The sequence below is a fragment of the Rhagoletis zephyria genome, unplaced genomic scaffold (assembly GCF_001687245.7).
Source record: "Rhagoletis zephyria isolate East Lansing unplaced genomic scaffold, Rhagoletis_zephyria_1.1 Rzeph_scaffold_02646, whole genome shotgun sequence".
Lineage (NCBI taxonomy): Eukaryota > Metazoa > Arthropoda > Insecta > Diptera > Tephritidae > Rhagoletis > Rhagoletis zephyria.
The window spans coordinates 30,303-47,363 of NW_016159730.1; positions in this window are offsets into that span (position 1 = coordinate 30,303).

The window sequence follows — 17,061 nt, forward strand, 5'->3', positions numbered from 1 at the left end:
GTTCATATTAGAGACTTTTAATAGCACCAAAGTTTTTTAAAACAACACAAAGATGAAATTATTGTTACTGATGCGGATAAAGGAAACAAAACTGTGGTATTATATAAAGCGGACTACACGGAAAAAATTAGAAAACTACTTGAAGACAAAAACACTTACAAAACAATAAGAAATGACCCGACAACTACACTACAAAGAAAAAACAATACCATAATAGATGACTTGTACAAAAACAAAATTATTGACAGAAGCGAAAAACAACAGCTCACATGCACAGCAGCAACTGCACCTAGACTCTATGGGTTGCCAAAGATTCACAAACCGGGCTTGCCTTTACGGCCAATCTCCTCATCTGTCAATGTCCCGTGCTATGGTTTATCTAAGCATGTAGGCAAAATTCTTAAAAAGTTTACCTCAGAGGAATACAACATAAAAAATGCGTTTCAATTAAAAGAAAGGCTAGAAAACATCCAAATACAAGAAGAAGATTTGTTGGTGTCATTCGATGTGATCTCCTTATTCACCAACATACCGACACATCTAGCTATGAAAATTATCATGAACAAGTGGGATAAAATTCAACATTACACAAAAATACCCAAACATAAATTTCAAAATATCATGACTTTCTGTTTGAAGGATAACCTACTTCACCTGCAATGGAGGTTTCTACGCTCAAACCTTTGGGATGCCAATGGGTAACCCTCTTTCACCCACTATAGCTGACGTAGTAATGGACGACCTATTGGATAACACTATTTTGGACCTGAAGGAAAATTTTAATATTGACATCAAATTCATTGTTAAATACGTAGACGATATTTTTGCTATAGTAAAACAAAAGGACGCGGACATTATTCTCAGAACACTTAACAAATATCATCCAAAGCTGCAATTTACAATGGAATCAGAAGCAAACCTCTGTTTACCATTCTTAGATGTCATGATCCACCGAAAAAATGATTCTATTGCACTTAACTGGTACGCAAAACCCACTTCCTCTGGGCGCCTAATAAATTATCTGTCATCGCAACCCTTTAAGTATAAGATTAACACAGCCAAAAATTTAATACACAAAATATTTACAATAAGCCACCAACAATTCAAGAAGACGAACATATGCAAAATAAAGAAAATTCTAGCAAGCAATAACTACCCAAACCGTCTAATACAAAGCCTAATCGAACATAAAGTAACAGAAATAAACAATAATCAAAACAAAACGCCAACCACAAAAGCAACAGACGGAACAAAGCGATTTCACAGTGTGACGTACATTCCTAAGTTCTACCAACAACTTGACCACGAAATAAACACCAACAACCCTAATATAAGATTAGCATACCGAACCAACTACACACTATCTTCGATATTCACACAAACAAAAACACCGATCAAGCCCCACCAACAAAACAACGTGGTGTATGAAATCACATGTAAAGGCAGCGAAAACGAAAACTGCAACAAAGTTTACATAGGGACAACTAAGCGAGCATTAGGCGTTCGCCTTTCCGAGCACGAAGCCGACATAAACAAAAAGAAGAACAGCACAGCATTAGCACAACACGTACTTACCAGTGGCCATACGGCTGATCTAGCTAACGTTAAAATATTGGACAAGGAGAAGAGGGAACGGGCAAGATCACACAATAGAGAGTTTACGTATACTACAGAAAAGGGAAAAAACAATCAACAAGAAGGAGGACACGGACGATATCGCGGCTGCTTACATGTTATGTTTGTAGCGAATAGTTTAGTTTAGTTTGACGAAATTACCACGGATGGATGGTAGCAATACTTTATGTTTTTCAATGTATTTAACGTTTTTTTTGTGTTTTTTATATGCAAAATTCTTAGAAAGTTTACCTCAGAGGAATACAACATAAAAAATGCGTTTCAATTAAAAGAAAGGCTAGAAAACATCCAAATACAAGAAGAAGATTTGTTGGTGTCATTCGATGTGATCTCCTTATTCACCAACATACCGACACATCTAGCTATGAAAATTATCATGAACAAGTGGGATAAAATTCAACATTACACAAAAATACCCAAAAATAAATTTCAAAATATCATGAATTTCTGTTTGAAGGATAACAACTACTTCACCTGCAATGGAGGTTTCTACGCTCAAACCTTTGGGATGCCAATGGGTAACCCTCTTTCACCCACTATAGCTGACGTAGTAATGGACGACCTATTGGATAACACTATTTTGGACCTGAAGGAAAATTTTAATATTGACATCAAATTCATTGTTAAATACGTAGACGATATTTTTGCTATAGTAAAACAAAAGGACGCGGACATTATTCTCAGAACACTTAACAAATATCATCCAAAGCTGCAATTTACAATGGAAATGGAATGGAAAACCTGTGATTGTGTCATTTTTGTTTGCCAATCTTTAATTTTTATTTGTACAAAAAACTCATAATTTCTATTTAAATAATCTTGTTTTCCTCTGTTTTTTGTTGATATTTATAATAAAGAATCGCCCCTGATGATGCTAAGGTAGTTAGCGAAACGTTGGGCAAAGAAGTGGAGAAAAAAGTATTTTTCTTGCACATGGAGAAGTAGATCGACCAGCCTACAACAATACCAACATATAACAAAAACTCGATCAAAAGCTTACAAAGTTAATTGTTTTTCATCTCGTAACTTTTGAAGTTCAGGGCCGCACCAGTGTATTGAACGTGAGCGGTAACCAGGTTTCGTTTGGGGGATCGATAGATTCGCGGCAGTTTTAATAGCTTTAGTTATTCTTGCGTCAAACAAGTTTACATCGGAGGTGTTTGAAAATTTGAAATGTTCCTTGCAGTGTGCATTAAACTTTTCCCAATCAGCTTGGTCGGTTTTAAATTTGATGGGCGGGTAGTGATTTTAAGTTTTAAAATGGGTCTGAAAGATTGTGGTTATCGGGAAATGATCACTACCATGAAGGTCGTTAGAAATTTCCCATTTGCAATTTGGGATAAGTGAAGGTGTAACTAATGGGTCGATTACGGATGGCAAAGCAACCACAACTGGAAAGAAAATTTGTATTACGAATGGCAACTATCGCCAGTTCCTGTAGAGTTATCGATAATCGAAATTTGACAGTTCGCCAACCAGCTAGCGGCTGTAAACAAGCTGTGCGAGTAAAATTAAATTATCAAAATAAAGAGTTTTAAAGAAAAGACTGCAATAAAGCTAAATTCATCACAATTATTTGTTTAAGAGGAAGCGAAGTGCATGAACGCGGCCTCAATAGGGTGGTCCAAAAATGTATGGGAGAAAAGTAAAATCGGAAATTTAATGCTCTCACCCCCTAGGATTGTTCTATACCGAAAAAAATATACCCCTGTTTTTTTATTTTAAAATAAATATATATTTAGAGGTCGCTCAAAGCGCTCAAAGTTTCCCATGTATTTTGTATGGGGGAAAAAAGACTTTTCGTAGAAATGGCATAGAATCCATGGAAATCAAAATTTTTCAATCTGAAAACTCCTTCTCTTCAGAAGACTTCAGAGAATAATGCCCAATTGTTTATTTAAACGTTTTTTAATTTAAACTATTTTTTCTCTTTTTCTTTTGTACATTTCTGTTTGTATATTTGATTTTTTTTGGGATATTTCGGAGACCCTTAAAAAATTGTTAAAATTAAAAAATGCTTAAATAAACAATTGGGCATTATTCTCTGAAGTCTTCTGAAGAGAAGCAGAGTTTTCAGATTGAAAAATTTTGATTTCCATGGATTCTATGCCATTTCTACGAAAAGTCTTTTTTTCCCCATACAAAATACATGGGAAACTTTGAGCGCTTTGAGCGACCTCTAAATATATTTTTATTTTAAAATAAAAAAACAGGGGTATATTTTTTTCGGTATAGAACAATCCTAGGGGGTGAGAGCATTAAATTTCCGATTTTACTTTTNCTACCGCGTCCACTGTAAGCAAAAGTTATTGCTTTCAAGGTTTTCATTTATTATCGTTTTGTGTTCATTTTCAAAGCATATTGAGGACTTCCAAAAGAAGCTGTAGTATAATTGGTTAATAAACAGATGGACCCCTTCGTTCAACTTCAATACCTCCGCTCATAAAAGCTTGCGTACCTCTTCGATTTTTCGCAGAAGGAAGTGCCACAGCAATGACTTCAATTTGGAAAACTTGGTGTGTCGGTAGTTTTAGAAGAGGTGCTTCAGTTTATAAGGGAAAAAATTTAAAATCAGTGTTTGCTTTTGTTTCGCCAAAAGGGCGTACTCCACGGGAACTAAAATTTCAAGTTATTGTATTGCTATTTTCACCATATTCTGTTAAAGCAAACTGCATTGCAAAATGTTAATATCGTTCAAATTATTAAAAAGTAAAATATATGTATGACACACTTTTCAATTTTCGCTCCTAAATACGCTCCAAAAACATTCCCAGCAACCACAAAAATGTAGTCGCCTGTATACACACTTTGTAGCAACTGCAGTTATCAGTTGAAAGTAGCCAGTTGCCATCTGTAATATCGTTTTGGCAACTAGCAACGCAACTGAAGTTCGATTGCTATCGATAATCGATACATAACGTAAGATCAACGTGCGTTAAGGAGCTATGTGTTGACAGGTGAGTGGGCGCTCCATTGTTGAGGGTTGCTATGTTGGCTGCTAAAATTACATCTTCTATTGTTTTTCCCCTAGAGTTTACTACATGTTTGCCCCATAGCGGACTCCAGGCCTTAAAATCGCCGACAAGTATAATCTCTCTTTGACAAATCCGTTTTCATAACACCACAAACCTCGATCCATTTTTGCCTTTATACGGTAATTGCGGGAATTTAAAAAACTTGGTATTGCTTTGCTTGCAGAGGACAACGGAATTTCCACAGCTGTTGAAGCAGTAACTATTTTTCCAACTTCTGAATAAAAAAATATTTCAAATCAAATTTTCAGTTGTTTATTTTGAATTTCTTTGACATTACAATCATTTCGATAGAGTAACCTCAAAATGCTAGCGGTTTTACCTTTAAATATTTTTATCATGAGTAGTATCGAGCACTCGATACTTTTTGAAGAGTACTGAATACCAAAAAGCATCAACGTATTAATAACTTTTTTAATTAAAAAAATGTTAAAAAAATACAATAAAAATTTCGTTCTTTCAAGTATATTTAAAACGGTTTAAAAATTACCCAAAAAACATTGTGGCGAACCTAGGATTTTTATCTTCGATATCCAAAATGATTGTCGTGTAAATTACCGTAACGCTCATTTACTCAAATACCGCCATAACTCAAAAAACAAAAACTCGAGAAAAAAGGGCTTAATAGTTTTGAATGTACATATCGGTACCTTAATAGTGAAAGGTCGTATCTCATAGCGTCGCTGAAATACTAAAGCCGTAACTAACGGAATTCCAAAATTCACTTTTTGATTGATTTTGATGCTTTTCATCGAATTATAAGTCTTCACATTGTTTTATGCAATACAAAATTTTTGTTAGTTTACGCTCTTTTGCATTTCAGCGATGATGTGAGATAGTGTCTTTCTATATTAGGTAACAATATACTCCCATATTAAAAATTAATACATACTTATTTTGTTCTAGTGGGCTACTAGTAACTGGTACAGATATGAAATTTTTACACAAAACGAATCTCCAGCCTCAACTTCGATTATGCATGGGGTAAGAGGGTAGTCTTCGACTCGATAACTTGGCCATTTTTCAGCGTAACGGAGCATTCGTTATCCGATGTATTCTACCTTTGCTACAAATTCGAAATCCAGCCCATTCTCGAAGAAATTTTTTATGAAAGAGAGCTTATATTTCCTTTAGAGAATGTGCTTCACCACATTTGCTTCCCGTTTTCTATATTTTCATTTCATTTTCAAAGTAAACTGATTTATAAATATACGCGCCACATACTTATAAAATATCTGCTTTTAAAAACTTTAAGTAAGCTTTCTGCTATAAACATTTATTTTACGCTTGTAGAAGTAAACTTATTGTTAGTTTATTTCAAAAACACATCATTGTTAGATCAGATTTCAGATATTAAATGCAGCGTGTGTTCAATTCTAAAGAGGTCATAAAAGCAAATTATTCTGATTTTTGTTTAATTTTCGCGTTTGCTTAAAAATACTTGGAAGTACGAGTGTTATTGACGCTTTTTTGCAAATATGAGTAGTGGCATCCATTATTCTTTAGAGTTTTCTAAATGAGTACTAGTATCGATACTTTTCTAAAAAGTGCCATCACTAAGTCTATATTGAAATCACCCATTACAAGGAATTAAAATTCAACCTTATTAATATAACTAATTAATTCAGAAAGACAGTCACAAAACGACCTTGGTCATGAGCTTGGCGATCTGTACACTCCTACCAATATAATAGTTTTGCTTTTATGCCGCACTTAAAAAAAATGATATTTCTTTCCAAGTTTTAGGAACATTTTTAAATTTTTAGTAGTGAAATTTTTACTTTTTAAATTTGAAGAAATGTTTGTTCTGCATACATTGGCGACAACAAGACAAAATGTGTGAGATTCGTTGGGCTACAGAAATTTAATGTAGGCTTAAGAGACGAAATTTACTTAAATGCCAAATATGTAGTTGTATTTGTCGACATTCGTGGATACTTTTTGATTCTGCCAGTCGCTGTAAAGTAAAGCGGTTCTGGTAAATGAGTCAACAAAGGTATTTAGGTATTGACCTACATCCCCGAATGAGACTTTGACGCAGTATAATATTGGCAAACCACATCAATGGGGCCAGTCGTAACACACGACAGCTCGGCCTAGTCAATGGCGCGATGTAATTTCAAACTTACGGCACTTCTCATTTGACGGTGTAGATCACGTTCCCTGTGTCAGTCGTTCAGTAGCTGCATGTCCTTTTTATTCTTCCTGTGCCCCTGTTTAATATTCTGACGGCGGCATAATCTCCCCATAAAATTAAAAGTGTAACATTATAGAGTTCGAATTACCATATTCGAAGCAATCGAACCAAAACCGTGAAAGAAACGTAAGCTCCAAATGTTTTTATTTGTCGGCTTTTTTTTAATCAAAATTCCATAATTTTTCCACAAACTTCGTCATATCCATCAACTGTAAATGGTACCGCATAAAATTTACAAGGCAAACAAACACGCAAAATAAATAGCTCAAAGTGGACCATCCATTCTCGAGTTATGCGGGGTCTGACGTACACAACTTTGGGGTATATACATACATATAACTATTTATTTTTAATAACTTGTTTTTATTATTTTATGGCCTTATAACAATTATATTCAAACATTTTTATTGAGCTTGAGGCCGTTTTTAATGAAAAACTTATTGTGGAAAAGCAACAATAAATTGAAAAAATAGTAGAAGTGATAGCTATTTCGGAAATCACCACATTTCCTCATCAGACTTCTTTCAGTAGGATTCGAACCGACGATCCCACTGACTCAGCCAGTTGCCTACGCACTGTGCTAAGTCCGACTTGTAAATTATCGTTGCTTTTTTCCCATCTTTTTGATTTGTTTAGCCAACACATTCCAGCGCAGCTATTCCACTGCAATTTACACTTGATCATGTGGTTGTTGGTTTTGTTAGTTTTTGTTAATAATTCTATTTTTAGAATGTTTAACTTTTAGGTGTGCTCGTCCTTAAGTTATTTGTTTTTTGTTATTTTTTGGCCTTTTAACAATTATATTCAACAATTTTATAATGAGCTCGAGGCCATTTTTTAAATGAAAATTTATTGTGGAAAAGCAACAATAATTTGAAAAAATGGTAGAAGTGATAGCTATTTCGGAAATCACCACATTTCCTCATCAGACTTCTTTCAGTAGGATTCGAACCGACGATCCCACTGACTCAGCCAGTTGCCTACGCACTGTGCTAAGTTCGCCTTGCAAATTATCGTTGCTTTTTCCCTCTTTTTGATTTGTTTAGCCAACACATTCCAGCGCAGCTATTCCACTGCAATTTACACTTGATCATGTGGTTGTTGGTTTTGTTAGTTTTTGTTAATAATTCTATTTTTAGAATGTTTAGCTTTTAGGTGTGCTCGTCCTTAAGTTATTTTTTCAAATTATTGTTGCTTTTTCACAATAAGTTTTTCATTAAAAACGGTCTCAAGCTCAATAAAAATTGTTGAATATAATTGTGATAAGGCCATAAAATAACAAAAACCAATAACTTAAGGACGAGCACACCTAAAAGTTAAACATTCTAAAAATGGAACTATTAACAAAAACCAACAAAACCAACAATCACATGATCAAGTGTAAATTGCATTGGAATAGCTGCGCTGGAATGTGTTGGCTAAACAAATGAAAAAGGGGGAAAAAGCAACGATAATTTGCAAGGCGAACTTAGCACAGTGCGTAGGCAACTAGCATAACTTTGGACTACGTCAACCGATTTCGATAATTCTTTTTGCATCGGAAAGGTAGTGTCTCAGAGGTGGTCCCATACTAATCTGGTTAAGATCCGATCAGTGGATCATGAGATATATATATATATATATATATATTATATGAGAGTTGAAGTCGGTTTTTTTTTTGCTAAAAATTACTTCTTTCAAATTATTGTTGCTTTTCCACAATAAGTTTTTCATTAAAAACGGCCTCAAGCTCAATAAAAATTTTTGAATATATTTTTAATAACAATCATGGGCTATATTCGATGTAAATAAGCTTGTTTAAATTAAATTGTTGAATATATTTTTAATAACAAATTGTTGAATAAAATAACTATTATCCCCACCTTTTTGTAGGATTTAGCTACCGTTTTAGGAAGTGTGATTGAATTTTTCCACTTTTTCTCCTGCTTCCAAAAACCATTTCTGTGGGTGGGAGTGTCAAATTTTAGAAATAAGCCACTTACAAAACCTGTCATTATTGAATCATGACCACCAGAATATCTAGATTCACTATTACATCTTATTGCGATAAAATCAGCAATTTCAATTCCATTATTCACTATATCTTCTCTTACTCGAGCTTCAGTTGCAACAACAATGTCAAATCTACTTTTACATACATGCCTCAGTTCAGTATATCAGACAATCCTTACTGCGACAGTCATGACTTGTCTTTAACGCTTCAATTATTCTTTCGATTTTAATCATATACGAGTCATTCTTTTTTAAGTCGGACGGATTTCGTAAAAAACATTATATCATGTCTCCGAATCGCTTCAAATTTTTTTGTGGGTTCTATACATGAAATAAACTAACACGTGTTCGAGGAATTTTTTTCTTCTTTTTAATAATAAAGGGGTCTCTTTTTTAGGGTCTAAAAACCCATAGTCCTTAAAGACAAAGTAATGGTGCATGTGTACCACCAAATATCTTCATGCATTACAATACGATAACAATCGTGAATGTTTCAGTTGGAGCGCGCATAGTGAAGAGACAACCTTATATACACGCCCATCGAGAGAGAGGGGGTGATCCCCCGGGCCCGGGCTTTGTATGGGGCCTGAAATATCAGAACCGTAACTTGTTATTATTTTCTTATAATGTAATTGCTCCTTCGTTATAGGCTTTTATTATAAAGATATGGTGATGGTTTCTGACTCTATACATATAGAAAATTATCACGTGCTTTTAAGTTAATGTAATTTTGGTACAGAGGCCCGTGATTTTTCAGTCCGGGGCCCGAGTTTTCTCTCGACGGCCCTGCATATGCGACTACTGCGGAGGAAATGTAGTAGAATATGTCGTTTTTGAGTGTATGCGATTTGACAGTACCAGGTGCAAACTTAGCAACATATTTTGCGAGAGTTTCACGCCTAAGTCAATCATGCAGGCTATGCTACAAAGCGGCGTAAGATGGTCGGCAGAATCTGACACAATAGCAGAGGCGATGAAGGCGCTCAACTCACGACAATTAAAAATGGCCAAAAAATATTCCAAAAGATAAAAGCTGTAAAAGCATATAGAAAAATTAAAAGTATAATGAAAAAAAGACTAGACTCAAGTCATAATCATTTTCTTAAAAGAGTTGCTAAAAATTTAATTGTATGTGTATATTTAATTGTATGTTAAATAGCAGACATTTTATTTCACTGTATTGTCATCGGGTTACGAGCTAAGTATGAAGTTTTAGTTCTCTAGCTCATCTGGAAGTTGATGAAATATTAGGGCTGTTCAGTATCTTGTACAAACAGTCTTGTATTTGCGTTGCAAATTTTTTACTTGTTACCATTGAACCGGTTGTATTTTGTTGGATGTAAATGCAAGAGCATATGCGCAAGATCCTGAACAGCGCTGCTCTTAAAACTTTCCGTAAGTTGCCTAACTATGGTAAAATTTTAGGCGCTTTTCCTGTCGGCCAGCATTTAAAGGTTTTTGCACTCACGTATTTCGGCCTCTCTCTTCTTATTGCGACAAATATTATTGCTATTGCTAACCAGCTCCCTATAATGGTACCACATGGCTCGCGTTGCACCCGATCGCAGCGTGGCCCTGTATGCGGCATCATTTTTCTCTTTACACTCCACATCGTACCAGTTGTTCTTTCAGGCTCGCTGAAATCCGAATACTTCTTCGGCGGCGGTACTTAATGAGCGGGAAATGTAGTTCCACTGGTCGCGTATGTCGGCTTGTTGAAGAATGCTCTCAGAGAGCAGGTGTGAGAGTCGAGTGGCGAATAAATTGGCCGTCTGTTGTGATTGCAGCTTTTCTACGTTGAGCTTTGCTTGCATTGTTGGGCGCACATTTTTTCTGCACAGAGGCGGGTGTGTATCTTGGCTACAACAAGATAGTGGTCCGAGTCGATGTTTGGCCCTCGTAGTGTACGTTCATCTAAAACACTGGAAGCGTGTCTTCCGTCTATCACAGCATGATCGATTTGGTTTCTCGTTTTTCGATCTGGATACAGTCATGTAGCTTAATGGATCTTTTTATGCTGGAACGTAGTACTACATATTACCATGTTTCGGGTCCCGGCGCAGTCGATCAGCCTCAGTCCGTTATCGGGCGTTTCGTCGTGGAGGCTGAAGTCTCCGACAGTGGCGCCAAATATCCCTTGCTTGCCCACCTGGGCATTGAAATCCCCAAGCAGGATTTTTATATCGTGTCGGGGGCAGCGCTCATATGTTCTCCCAAGCGCTCATAGAAGAGCTCCTTGGATACCTCGTCCTTCTCTTCGGTCGGGGCGTGGGCGCAGATGAGCGAAATATTGAAGAATCTCGCTTTGATGCGAATTGTGGCTAGGCGTTCGTCCACTGGGGAGAACGAAAGTACTCGGCGACGGAGTCTCTCTCTCCCACCACAAATCGCACACCGAATTTGCTCTCCTTTACGTGGCAACAATAGTATAGTAGACCTTGCCTTGCCCCGTCCATCGCATTTCTTGTATGGCGGTGATGTCAGCCTTAGTCTTCCCGAGGACATCAACCAGCCGGGCAGAGAGGCACTTTCCCAATAAAGGGTCTGGATATTCCAGTTGCATATCCTCAAATCGTAATCCTTAATACGTTTGCCGTGGACGTCATCAGAAAAAAGGGTCTCATCCGAGGCTGCTTTTTGTTTTTCATTGGGCGGGGTTTTAACTTGGCGGGACCCAAACCCAGCACACGCGAAGTTTTACGCCTTGTCATTTTAGCTCGCTCCCAAACGGGTGTTTGGTTGCAACTTAGAGAATACGAGGATATAAATATCCGAACGTTGTGAGCTGCGATTTGAACCGTCGCACAAGAATCACTTCTGGCCATTCTCAGGTGAATGGCATTCAAAAGCTTCCCAATTCTGCGCACGGAACCATCCTCCCTTCTTTTTAATTGGAGCCTCTTTTTAGGTGGCGGGTTCCAAACCCAGCGTGCGACCCATTGTTAGGACGAGGGTGGGTTCGCAAACGAATACACGTTCATATAGCGAGCCGCTTACTGCAAGACAGATACCCGCCTGCAGTCGCACCTACTGGTGAACAGACGCTGCAGACTTTAGTGAGCCCTTAAACCTGCCGAGACTCAAGGCTCCACTCGGATTGGTTACCGCATCTCGCACGTTGGTTGCTCAAGTTGCCCAGAGTGCGCGACGGAGGACGCAAGAGTCAGGATTGAATATATGTAGCTGGACGACTGTAACTGCGTACTCAGTACAACGACTGTACCCTATTGCACTCCGTGCATTTCCTGTTTTTTGACCCAAAATTATCCTAGTTACCACTTTTCTTGGAGGTGCACTCGATGAACCCTTTGTGGAGCTATGCCACATTTGCATACTCTGTTAGCACTAAGATATTCACCTTATTCACACACACAATTTTTTACCATTTGGCAGCCCTTTCAAGATACGAATTTCAGTTGCATAAATTGTGATTACCACTGTGTTCAAAGGACGGACGATATGGTTTCAAAATGAAATAAAACAGCAAATATGTTCTATAGCAGCATTATAATCTCTTTATTTTAAAGCTTGATAACATAGGCCCACAAGAAATTTTACCAGAAACCAGAGTATACTTTTCCAAAGGGTTTAGATGTGCTGAATCCAAATCCAGGATCATAATTGCTCTGGTGACTCAGGGTTTCGGGATATTTTAACCAAAATTAGCTTTTTACCTATCTTTAAAGTTATGTAGCATCACGATTTTTGTTTTTAAAATAAAGCAAACATACACAACATCTTAAAGTACAAGTCCTCTTCTTTCGGATTTCGTTGAGTTTGTTCCAATACATTTTTTCATCGAGATATTTATTCAAGAAAATAAGTATTTGGCACTCGCATTTCAAAATCACTAAAAGTTTGTCATGTTCACATAAACTTGTGAATCTGTTATTTGCTCAGTACTAGGTGCGAAATCGCACTTTTTTTCGTTTACTCTCGAATTACTTTCTTTAATGATAATTACAATTAAATATACTAATAATATCTTTTTATCGCAATGCTTACAGAGACCACTACTGCTACAGCCACATCAATACCCAGACCGCCACCTCGAAGACAAAATCCTTTCAATCGACCTGCTCCTCCCTTGCCGGATGTGAACAGTAATAGCAATGTGACGTCAGGCCCGTTCATAAATGGTCATTTTGGTTCAACAATGCCACGCGGTTTAGGTCATACACATCAAGTTGCAGGTAAACAAAAAAAGGTTATGTTTTCACCATAATAGCAAATAACGAGTACCATAAATGACAACTTTGAAATTGTATCTTGTAAAATTACCATTATGAACTTTTAAAACGGGATACTGAACTCTGAAGATGAAAAAATTTAAAGTAGAAAACGCCTTAAGGCAGTGTCATACGATTGGGCATTTGCCCAAAGTTTGATGCAAATCGTATCCCGATCGTGTGAACACACAAATATTTTTTTCTTTATGCCAATAACTAAAAAAAAAAATTGTTAAAACTGTTCAAAAGAAGTTCTGTGTATTTTACCAATCGTGTGACTAAAAAAATATCGTCGCGCTGTAGAGCTGTTAAGAGGAATAGAGTTGGTACGCGCTGTAGATCTGATGAGCGCTGAAGAGCTGGTTTACACTGTAGATGTGTTCTTAACATTCCTCTTGGAAATGAGTTGGTATGCGCTGTAGAGCTGGTGCGCGGAACAACTTGAACGAATTGTAAATTTTGACAACTATTAAATGTTTCGTGATTTTCTCGTCTTTGTTTTCATTCTCTACTCTGAGTACCGACTAAGTGGCGAATATTTATTGAGTTATTGAGTCATATTTTTTTAGAAGTGAGTCAGCGTGCGGCACACTGCTGGGATTCAGCTCAACAGCTCCGCTCAGTGCTGAGTTACCCATCTGTAGTTGGCGCAGTGTTGCCAGTAACTGGGTTAATAAAATCCCGTCTAAATAGAACCTAAATCCTGTTTTATACTAAAGATATAAGAGAAATCCCGCGCTGTATGTATCTATTACACATCAAATGCTTTCGGATGAAAAATACAAGTATGTATATACATTAGGGTGCTTCTTTTTGCAACTTTGTTTTTTTTACTCCTACCTCGAAATTTTGTAAAAAAACACCTAAAAAAAATCTCACTGAAAATTTGAAACCTTAATATTAACATTAAGTACTCGGCCAAGGCATGCAAAGATTTCTCATATAAAATACACGTAAACTTTGATTTTTTTTTTTCAAAACTCTACAGCTATGAGGCATTTTATGGTATAATCTTGGTCAATGATGGGTTTTCTTCAGATTTGAATGCTTTAGAAAAGTGTCCATTGCAGCGTAATCCTTACTCCCACCAGCGAGGTAGTACGGGTCACTAAACCCAATTTGAAATATATTACTTGAGATATTGGACTTTGAAGTTGATCAACGCCCAATATCGCGAGAAATATCGATGTTAGCGATTTGGTGTTCTGAAAGTTTTGTGTAGGAAATTGAATATCCTACAAGTTTGTTGTTTACATTTTTTCTACAGCTCTTGTTATTTACGAGATAGGGGAACGAGAATTTCATAAAAAATTGGGTTTAGTGACCCGTGTAGTTCGCTGCTGGGAGTAAGGATTACGCCGCAATGGACACTTTTGTAGAGCATTCGATTCTGAAGAAAACCCATCATTGACTAAGATTATACCATAAAATACTTCTGAGCTGTAGAGTAAAAAAAAAATCAAAGTTTATGTGTATTTTATATCGGAAATCTTTGCACGCCTTGGGCGAACACTTAATGTTAATATCAAGGGTTAAAATTTTCAGGGAGTTAATGTGTTTTCCACAAAATTTCGAGGTAGGAGTGAAAAAAAAATAGTCGCCAAGACAAGCACCCCAATGTACAATGTACACATAGGATTTATATACAATAGGGCGGGCCATTTTTTGTTTGAAAATGCGTGTATAACATAAGAGGATTCTACTTGTAATTCGACGCAACTTTGCCAAAGAAACCATCGGTCTAAAATCAATTAGGAGTTTGCCATATTGCGAAAATAGGCTTAGAAAAAAATGTGGAAATTTTTACTGGTGGGAGTTTTAAGAAAAAGAGAAGTGCAGAAATGGATTCCTCATACCAAAAAACCCCTGCAGCATGTTTTTGTACAAAATTTATGCAATTCTTTGCAATACTTCAGCAAAGTGCTAAGAAACCTATTTTCACAATTTGGCAAATTCCNAAAAATGTGGAAATTTTTACTGGTGGGAGTTTTAAGAAAAAGAGAAGTGCAGAAATGGATTCCTCATACCAAAAAACCCCTGCAGCATGTTTTTGTACAAAATTTATGCAATTCTTTGCAATACTTCAGCAAAGTGCTAAGAAACCTATTTTCACAATTTGGCAAATTCCAAATTGATTTTAGAGCCATGGTTTATTCGGCAAAGTTGCTTAGAATTATTTATATGTACATATGTGCAATACGCGCTTATTCGAAAAAATCTCCCATACAAATTTACCCGCCACACTGTGTTGCGGCTAGTGGAAANTAAATTAAAGTTTTTATTGCCACCTTTCAAATAAGAAATGAAATAGATTTTAGTTTTATATANATTCGGCAAAGTTGCTTAGAATTATTTATATGTACATATGTGCAATACGCGCTTATTCGAAAAAATCTCCCATACAAATTTACCCGCCACACTGTGTTGCGGCTAGTGGAAAAGTAACTTTTTTCCGATTATTTTTTTCAGTGTTTTTAATGATGCAATTTTGTCACAGACATTCCAAGTAAACAAAAAACACATAAAGCTTATTTTTATGTTAGCCCGTTGATTTTTAATTGATTTTAGAAGTCAAATATACAAAATTTTCACGAAAAGAGGGGATTTCAGGGCTGTATTCAAAATGATCTCATTTGATTTTGGTGACAGATATTTTGATTCGGAAAAAAAATCTGCCTTCGGACAAGTATCTTCTGTAATAAAAGGAATGTTGTTTGAGACCTTTTCATATGCACCTTTTTTAGAGCGAAAACCCGACTAAAGGTCAATTTTTCCTTTAAATTTGGGTTAGGTAAGCAATATCTAAAAAGTCCCAGAGAGTCCCAGTTCCAAACCACTACAGAAATGTTACATAATTTGTTTTCAACNATGAAAATTTAACGTTTATAATTCTTGTTCGGACCACCCTATAGTTTATTTAAAAAACTAATCATAGGGTATTTATCAGAAATAAAAGAACAATTAAAATAAATTTTTTTTGTAAATTTTTCGAACAATTTTTTTTTTGACTTTTGTTGAAAATTTGACCCAACAATTTTTTTCGGTGTAAATTTTTTTTTCACTCATTCTGTTTGGGATTTCATTCTGACCAATCTGTAGAAGTTTCTCATCGATACAATTAAAATTACAGTTTAGGCAATATGATTTCCAAAAAATTCCGGTTTCGCAACACTGTGCGCCATTATATACCTATTAATATAAATATTTTACACAAACAACCTTTTCATTCGTTTTCGCGTTTAAATTGATCAGATGGCCGACGTTTCATTGGCTAATCTTAGTTTAAACTAGGTTTAAACCACAGCCGTGCACAGAAAAACTGGCCCTAAGTCGCACAATTAGGTTGTTTGTTAAGTAAATTGGATGTGACTACACATATTTAATGCTTTTTCGCTTAATCTATTTCTCTTTTTCGGTTTGATGTCAGTAACCATTGAACTATTTACTGCCTCTTTGTTAACGACTACCTCTCAAACGTTTGCCAATCGCAAATTTTACTATTTGCATTATCAAAGAATACAATCACTCAAAATATTTTCAGAATCTATAAACCCAAAAGATTTGAAAAAACAAGCAATGATTGAAAATTGTTTCAATGTTTTCAAAATAGACAACTTCTCGAGTTCCCCATACGTTTTTCTAACTTATATCACTTTATTTTGCCCAATTACGTTCTGTATAACTCATACACTTGCTATTACAATTAAATTAAAATGAATGAAATTTTGCTGATAGGGTTCATATGAACGGCGCTACCACAGAGAGCAGCTTTTTCTTATTTATCAATTACTGAATTTTCTTGCTTGGTATGCAAAAAATCCCGTTTTTCGACAGAAAATCCCATTCGCCTTTTTATTCCCGAGCGCACTTGTGCACAAGGGTATTATAACTTTGTTCACATAACGGTTGTTTGTAACAGGCAAAACGAATCGAGATAGATATAGACAAATGTATACATAAATGATCAGAATGAAAA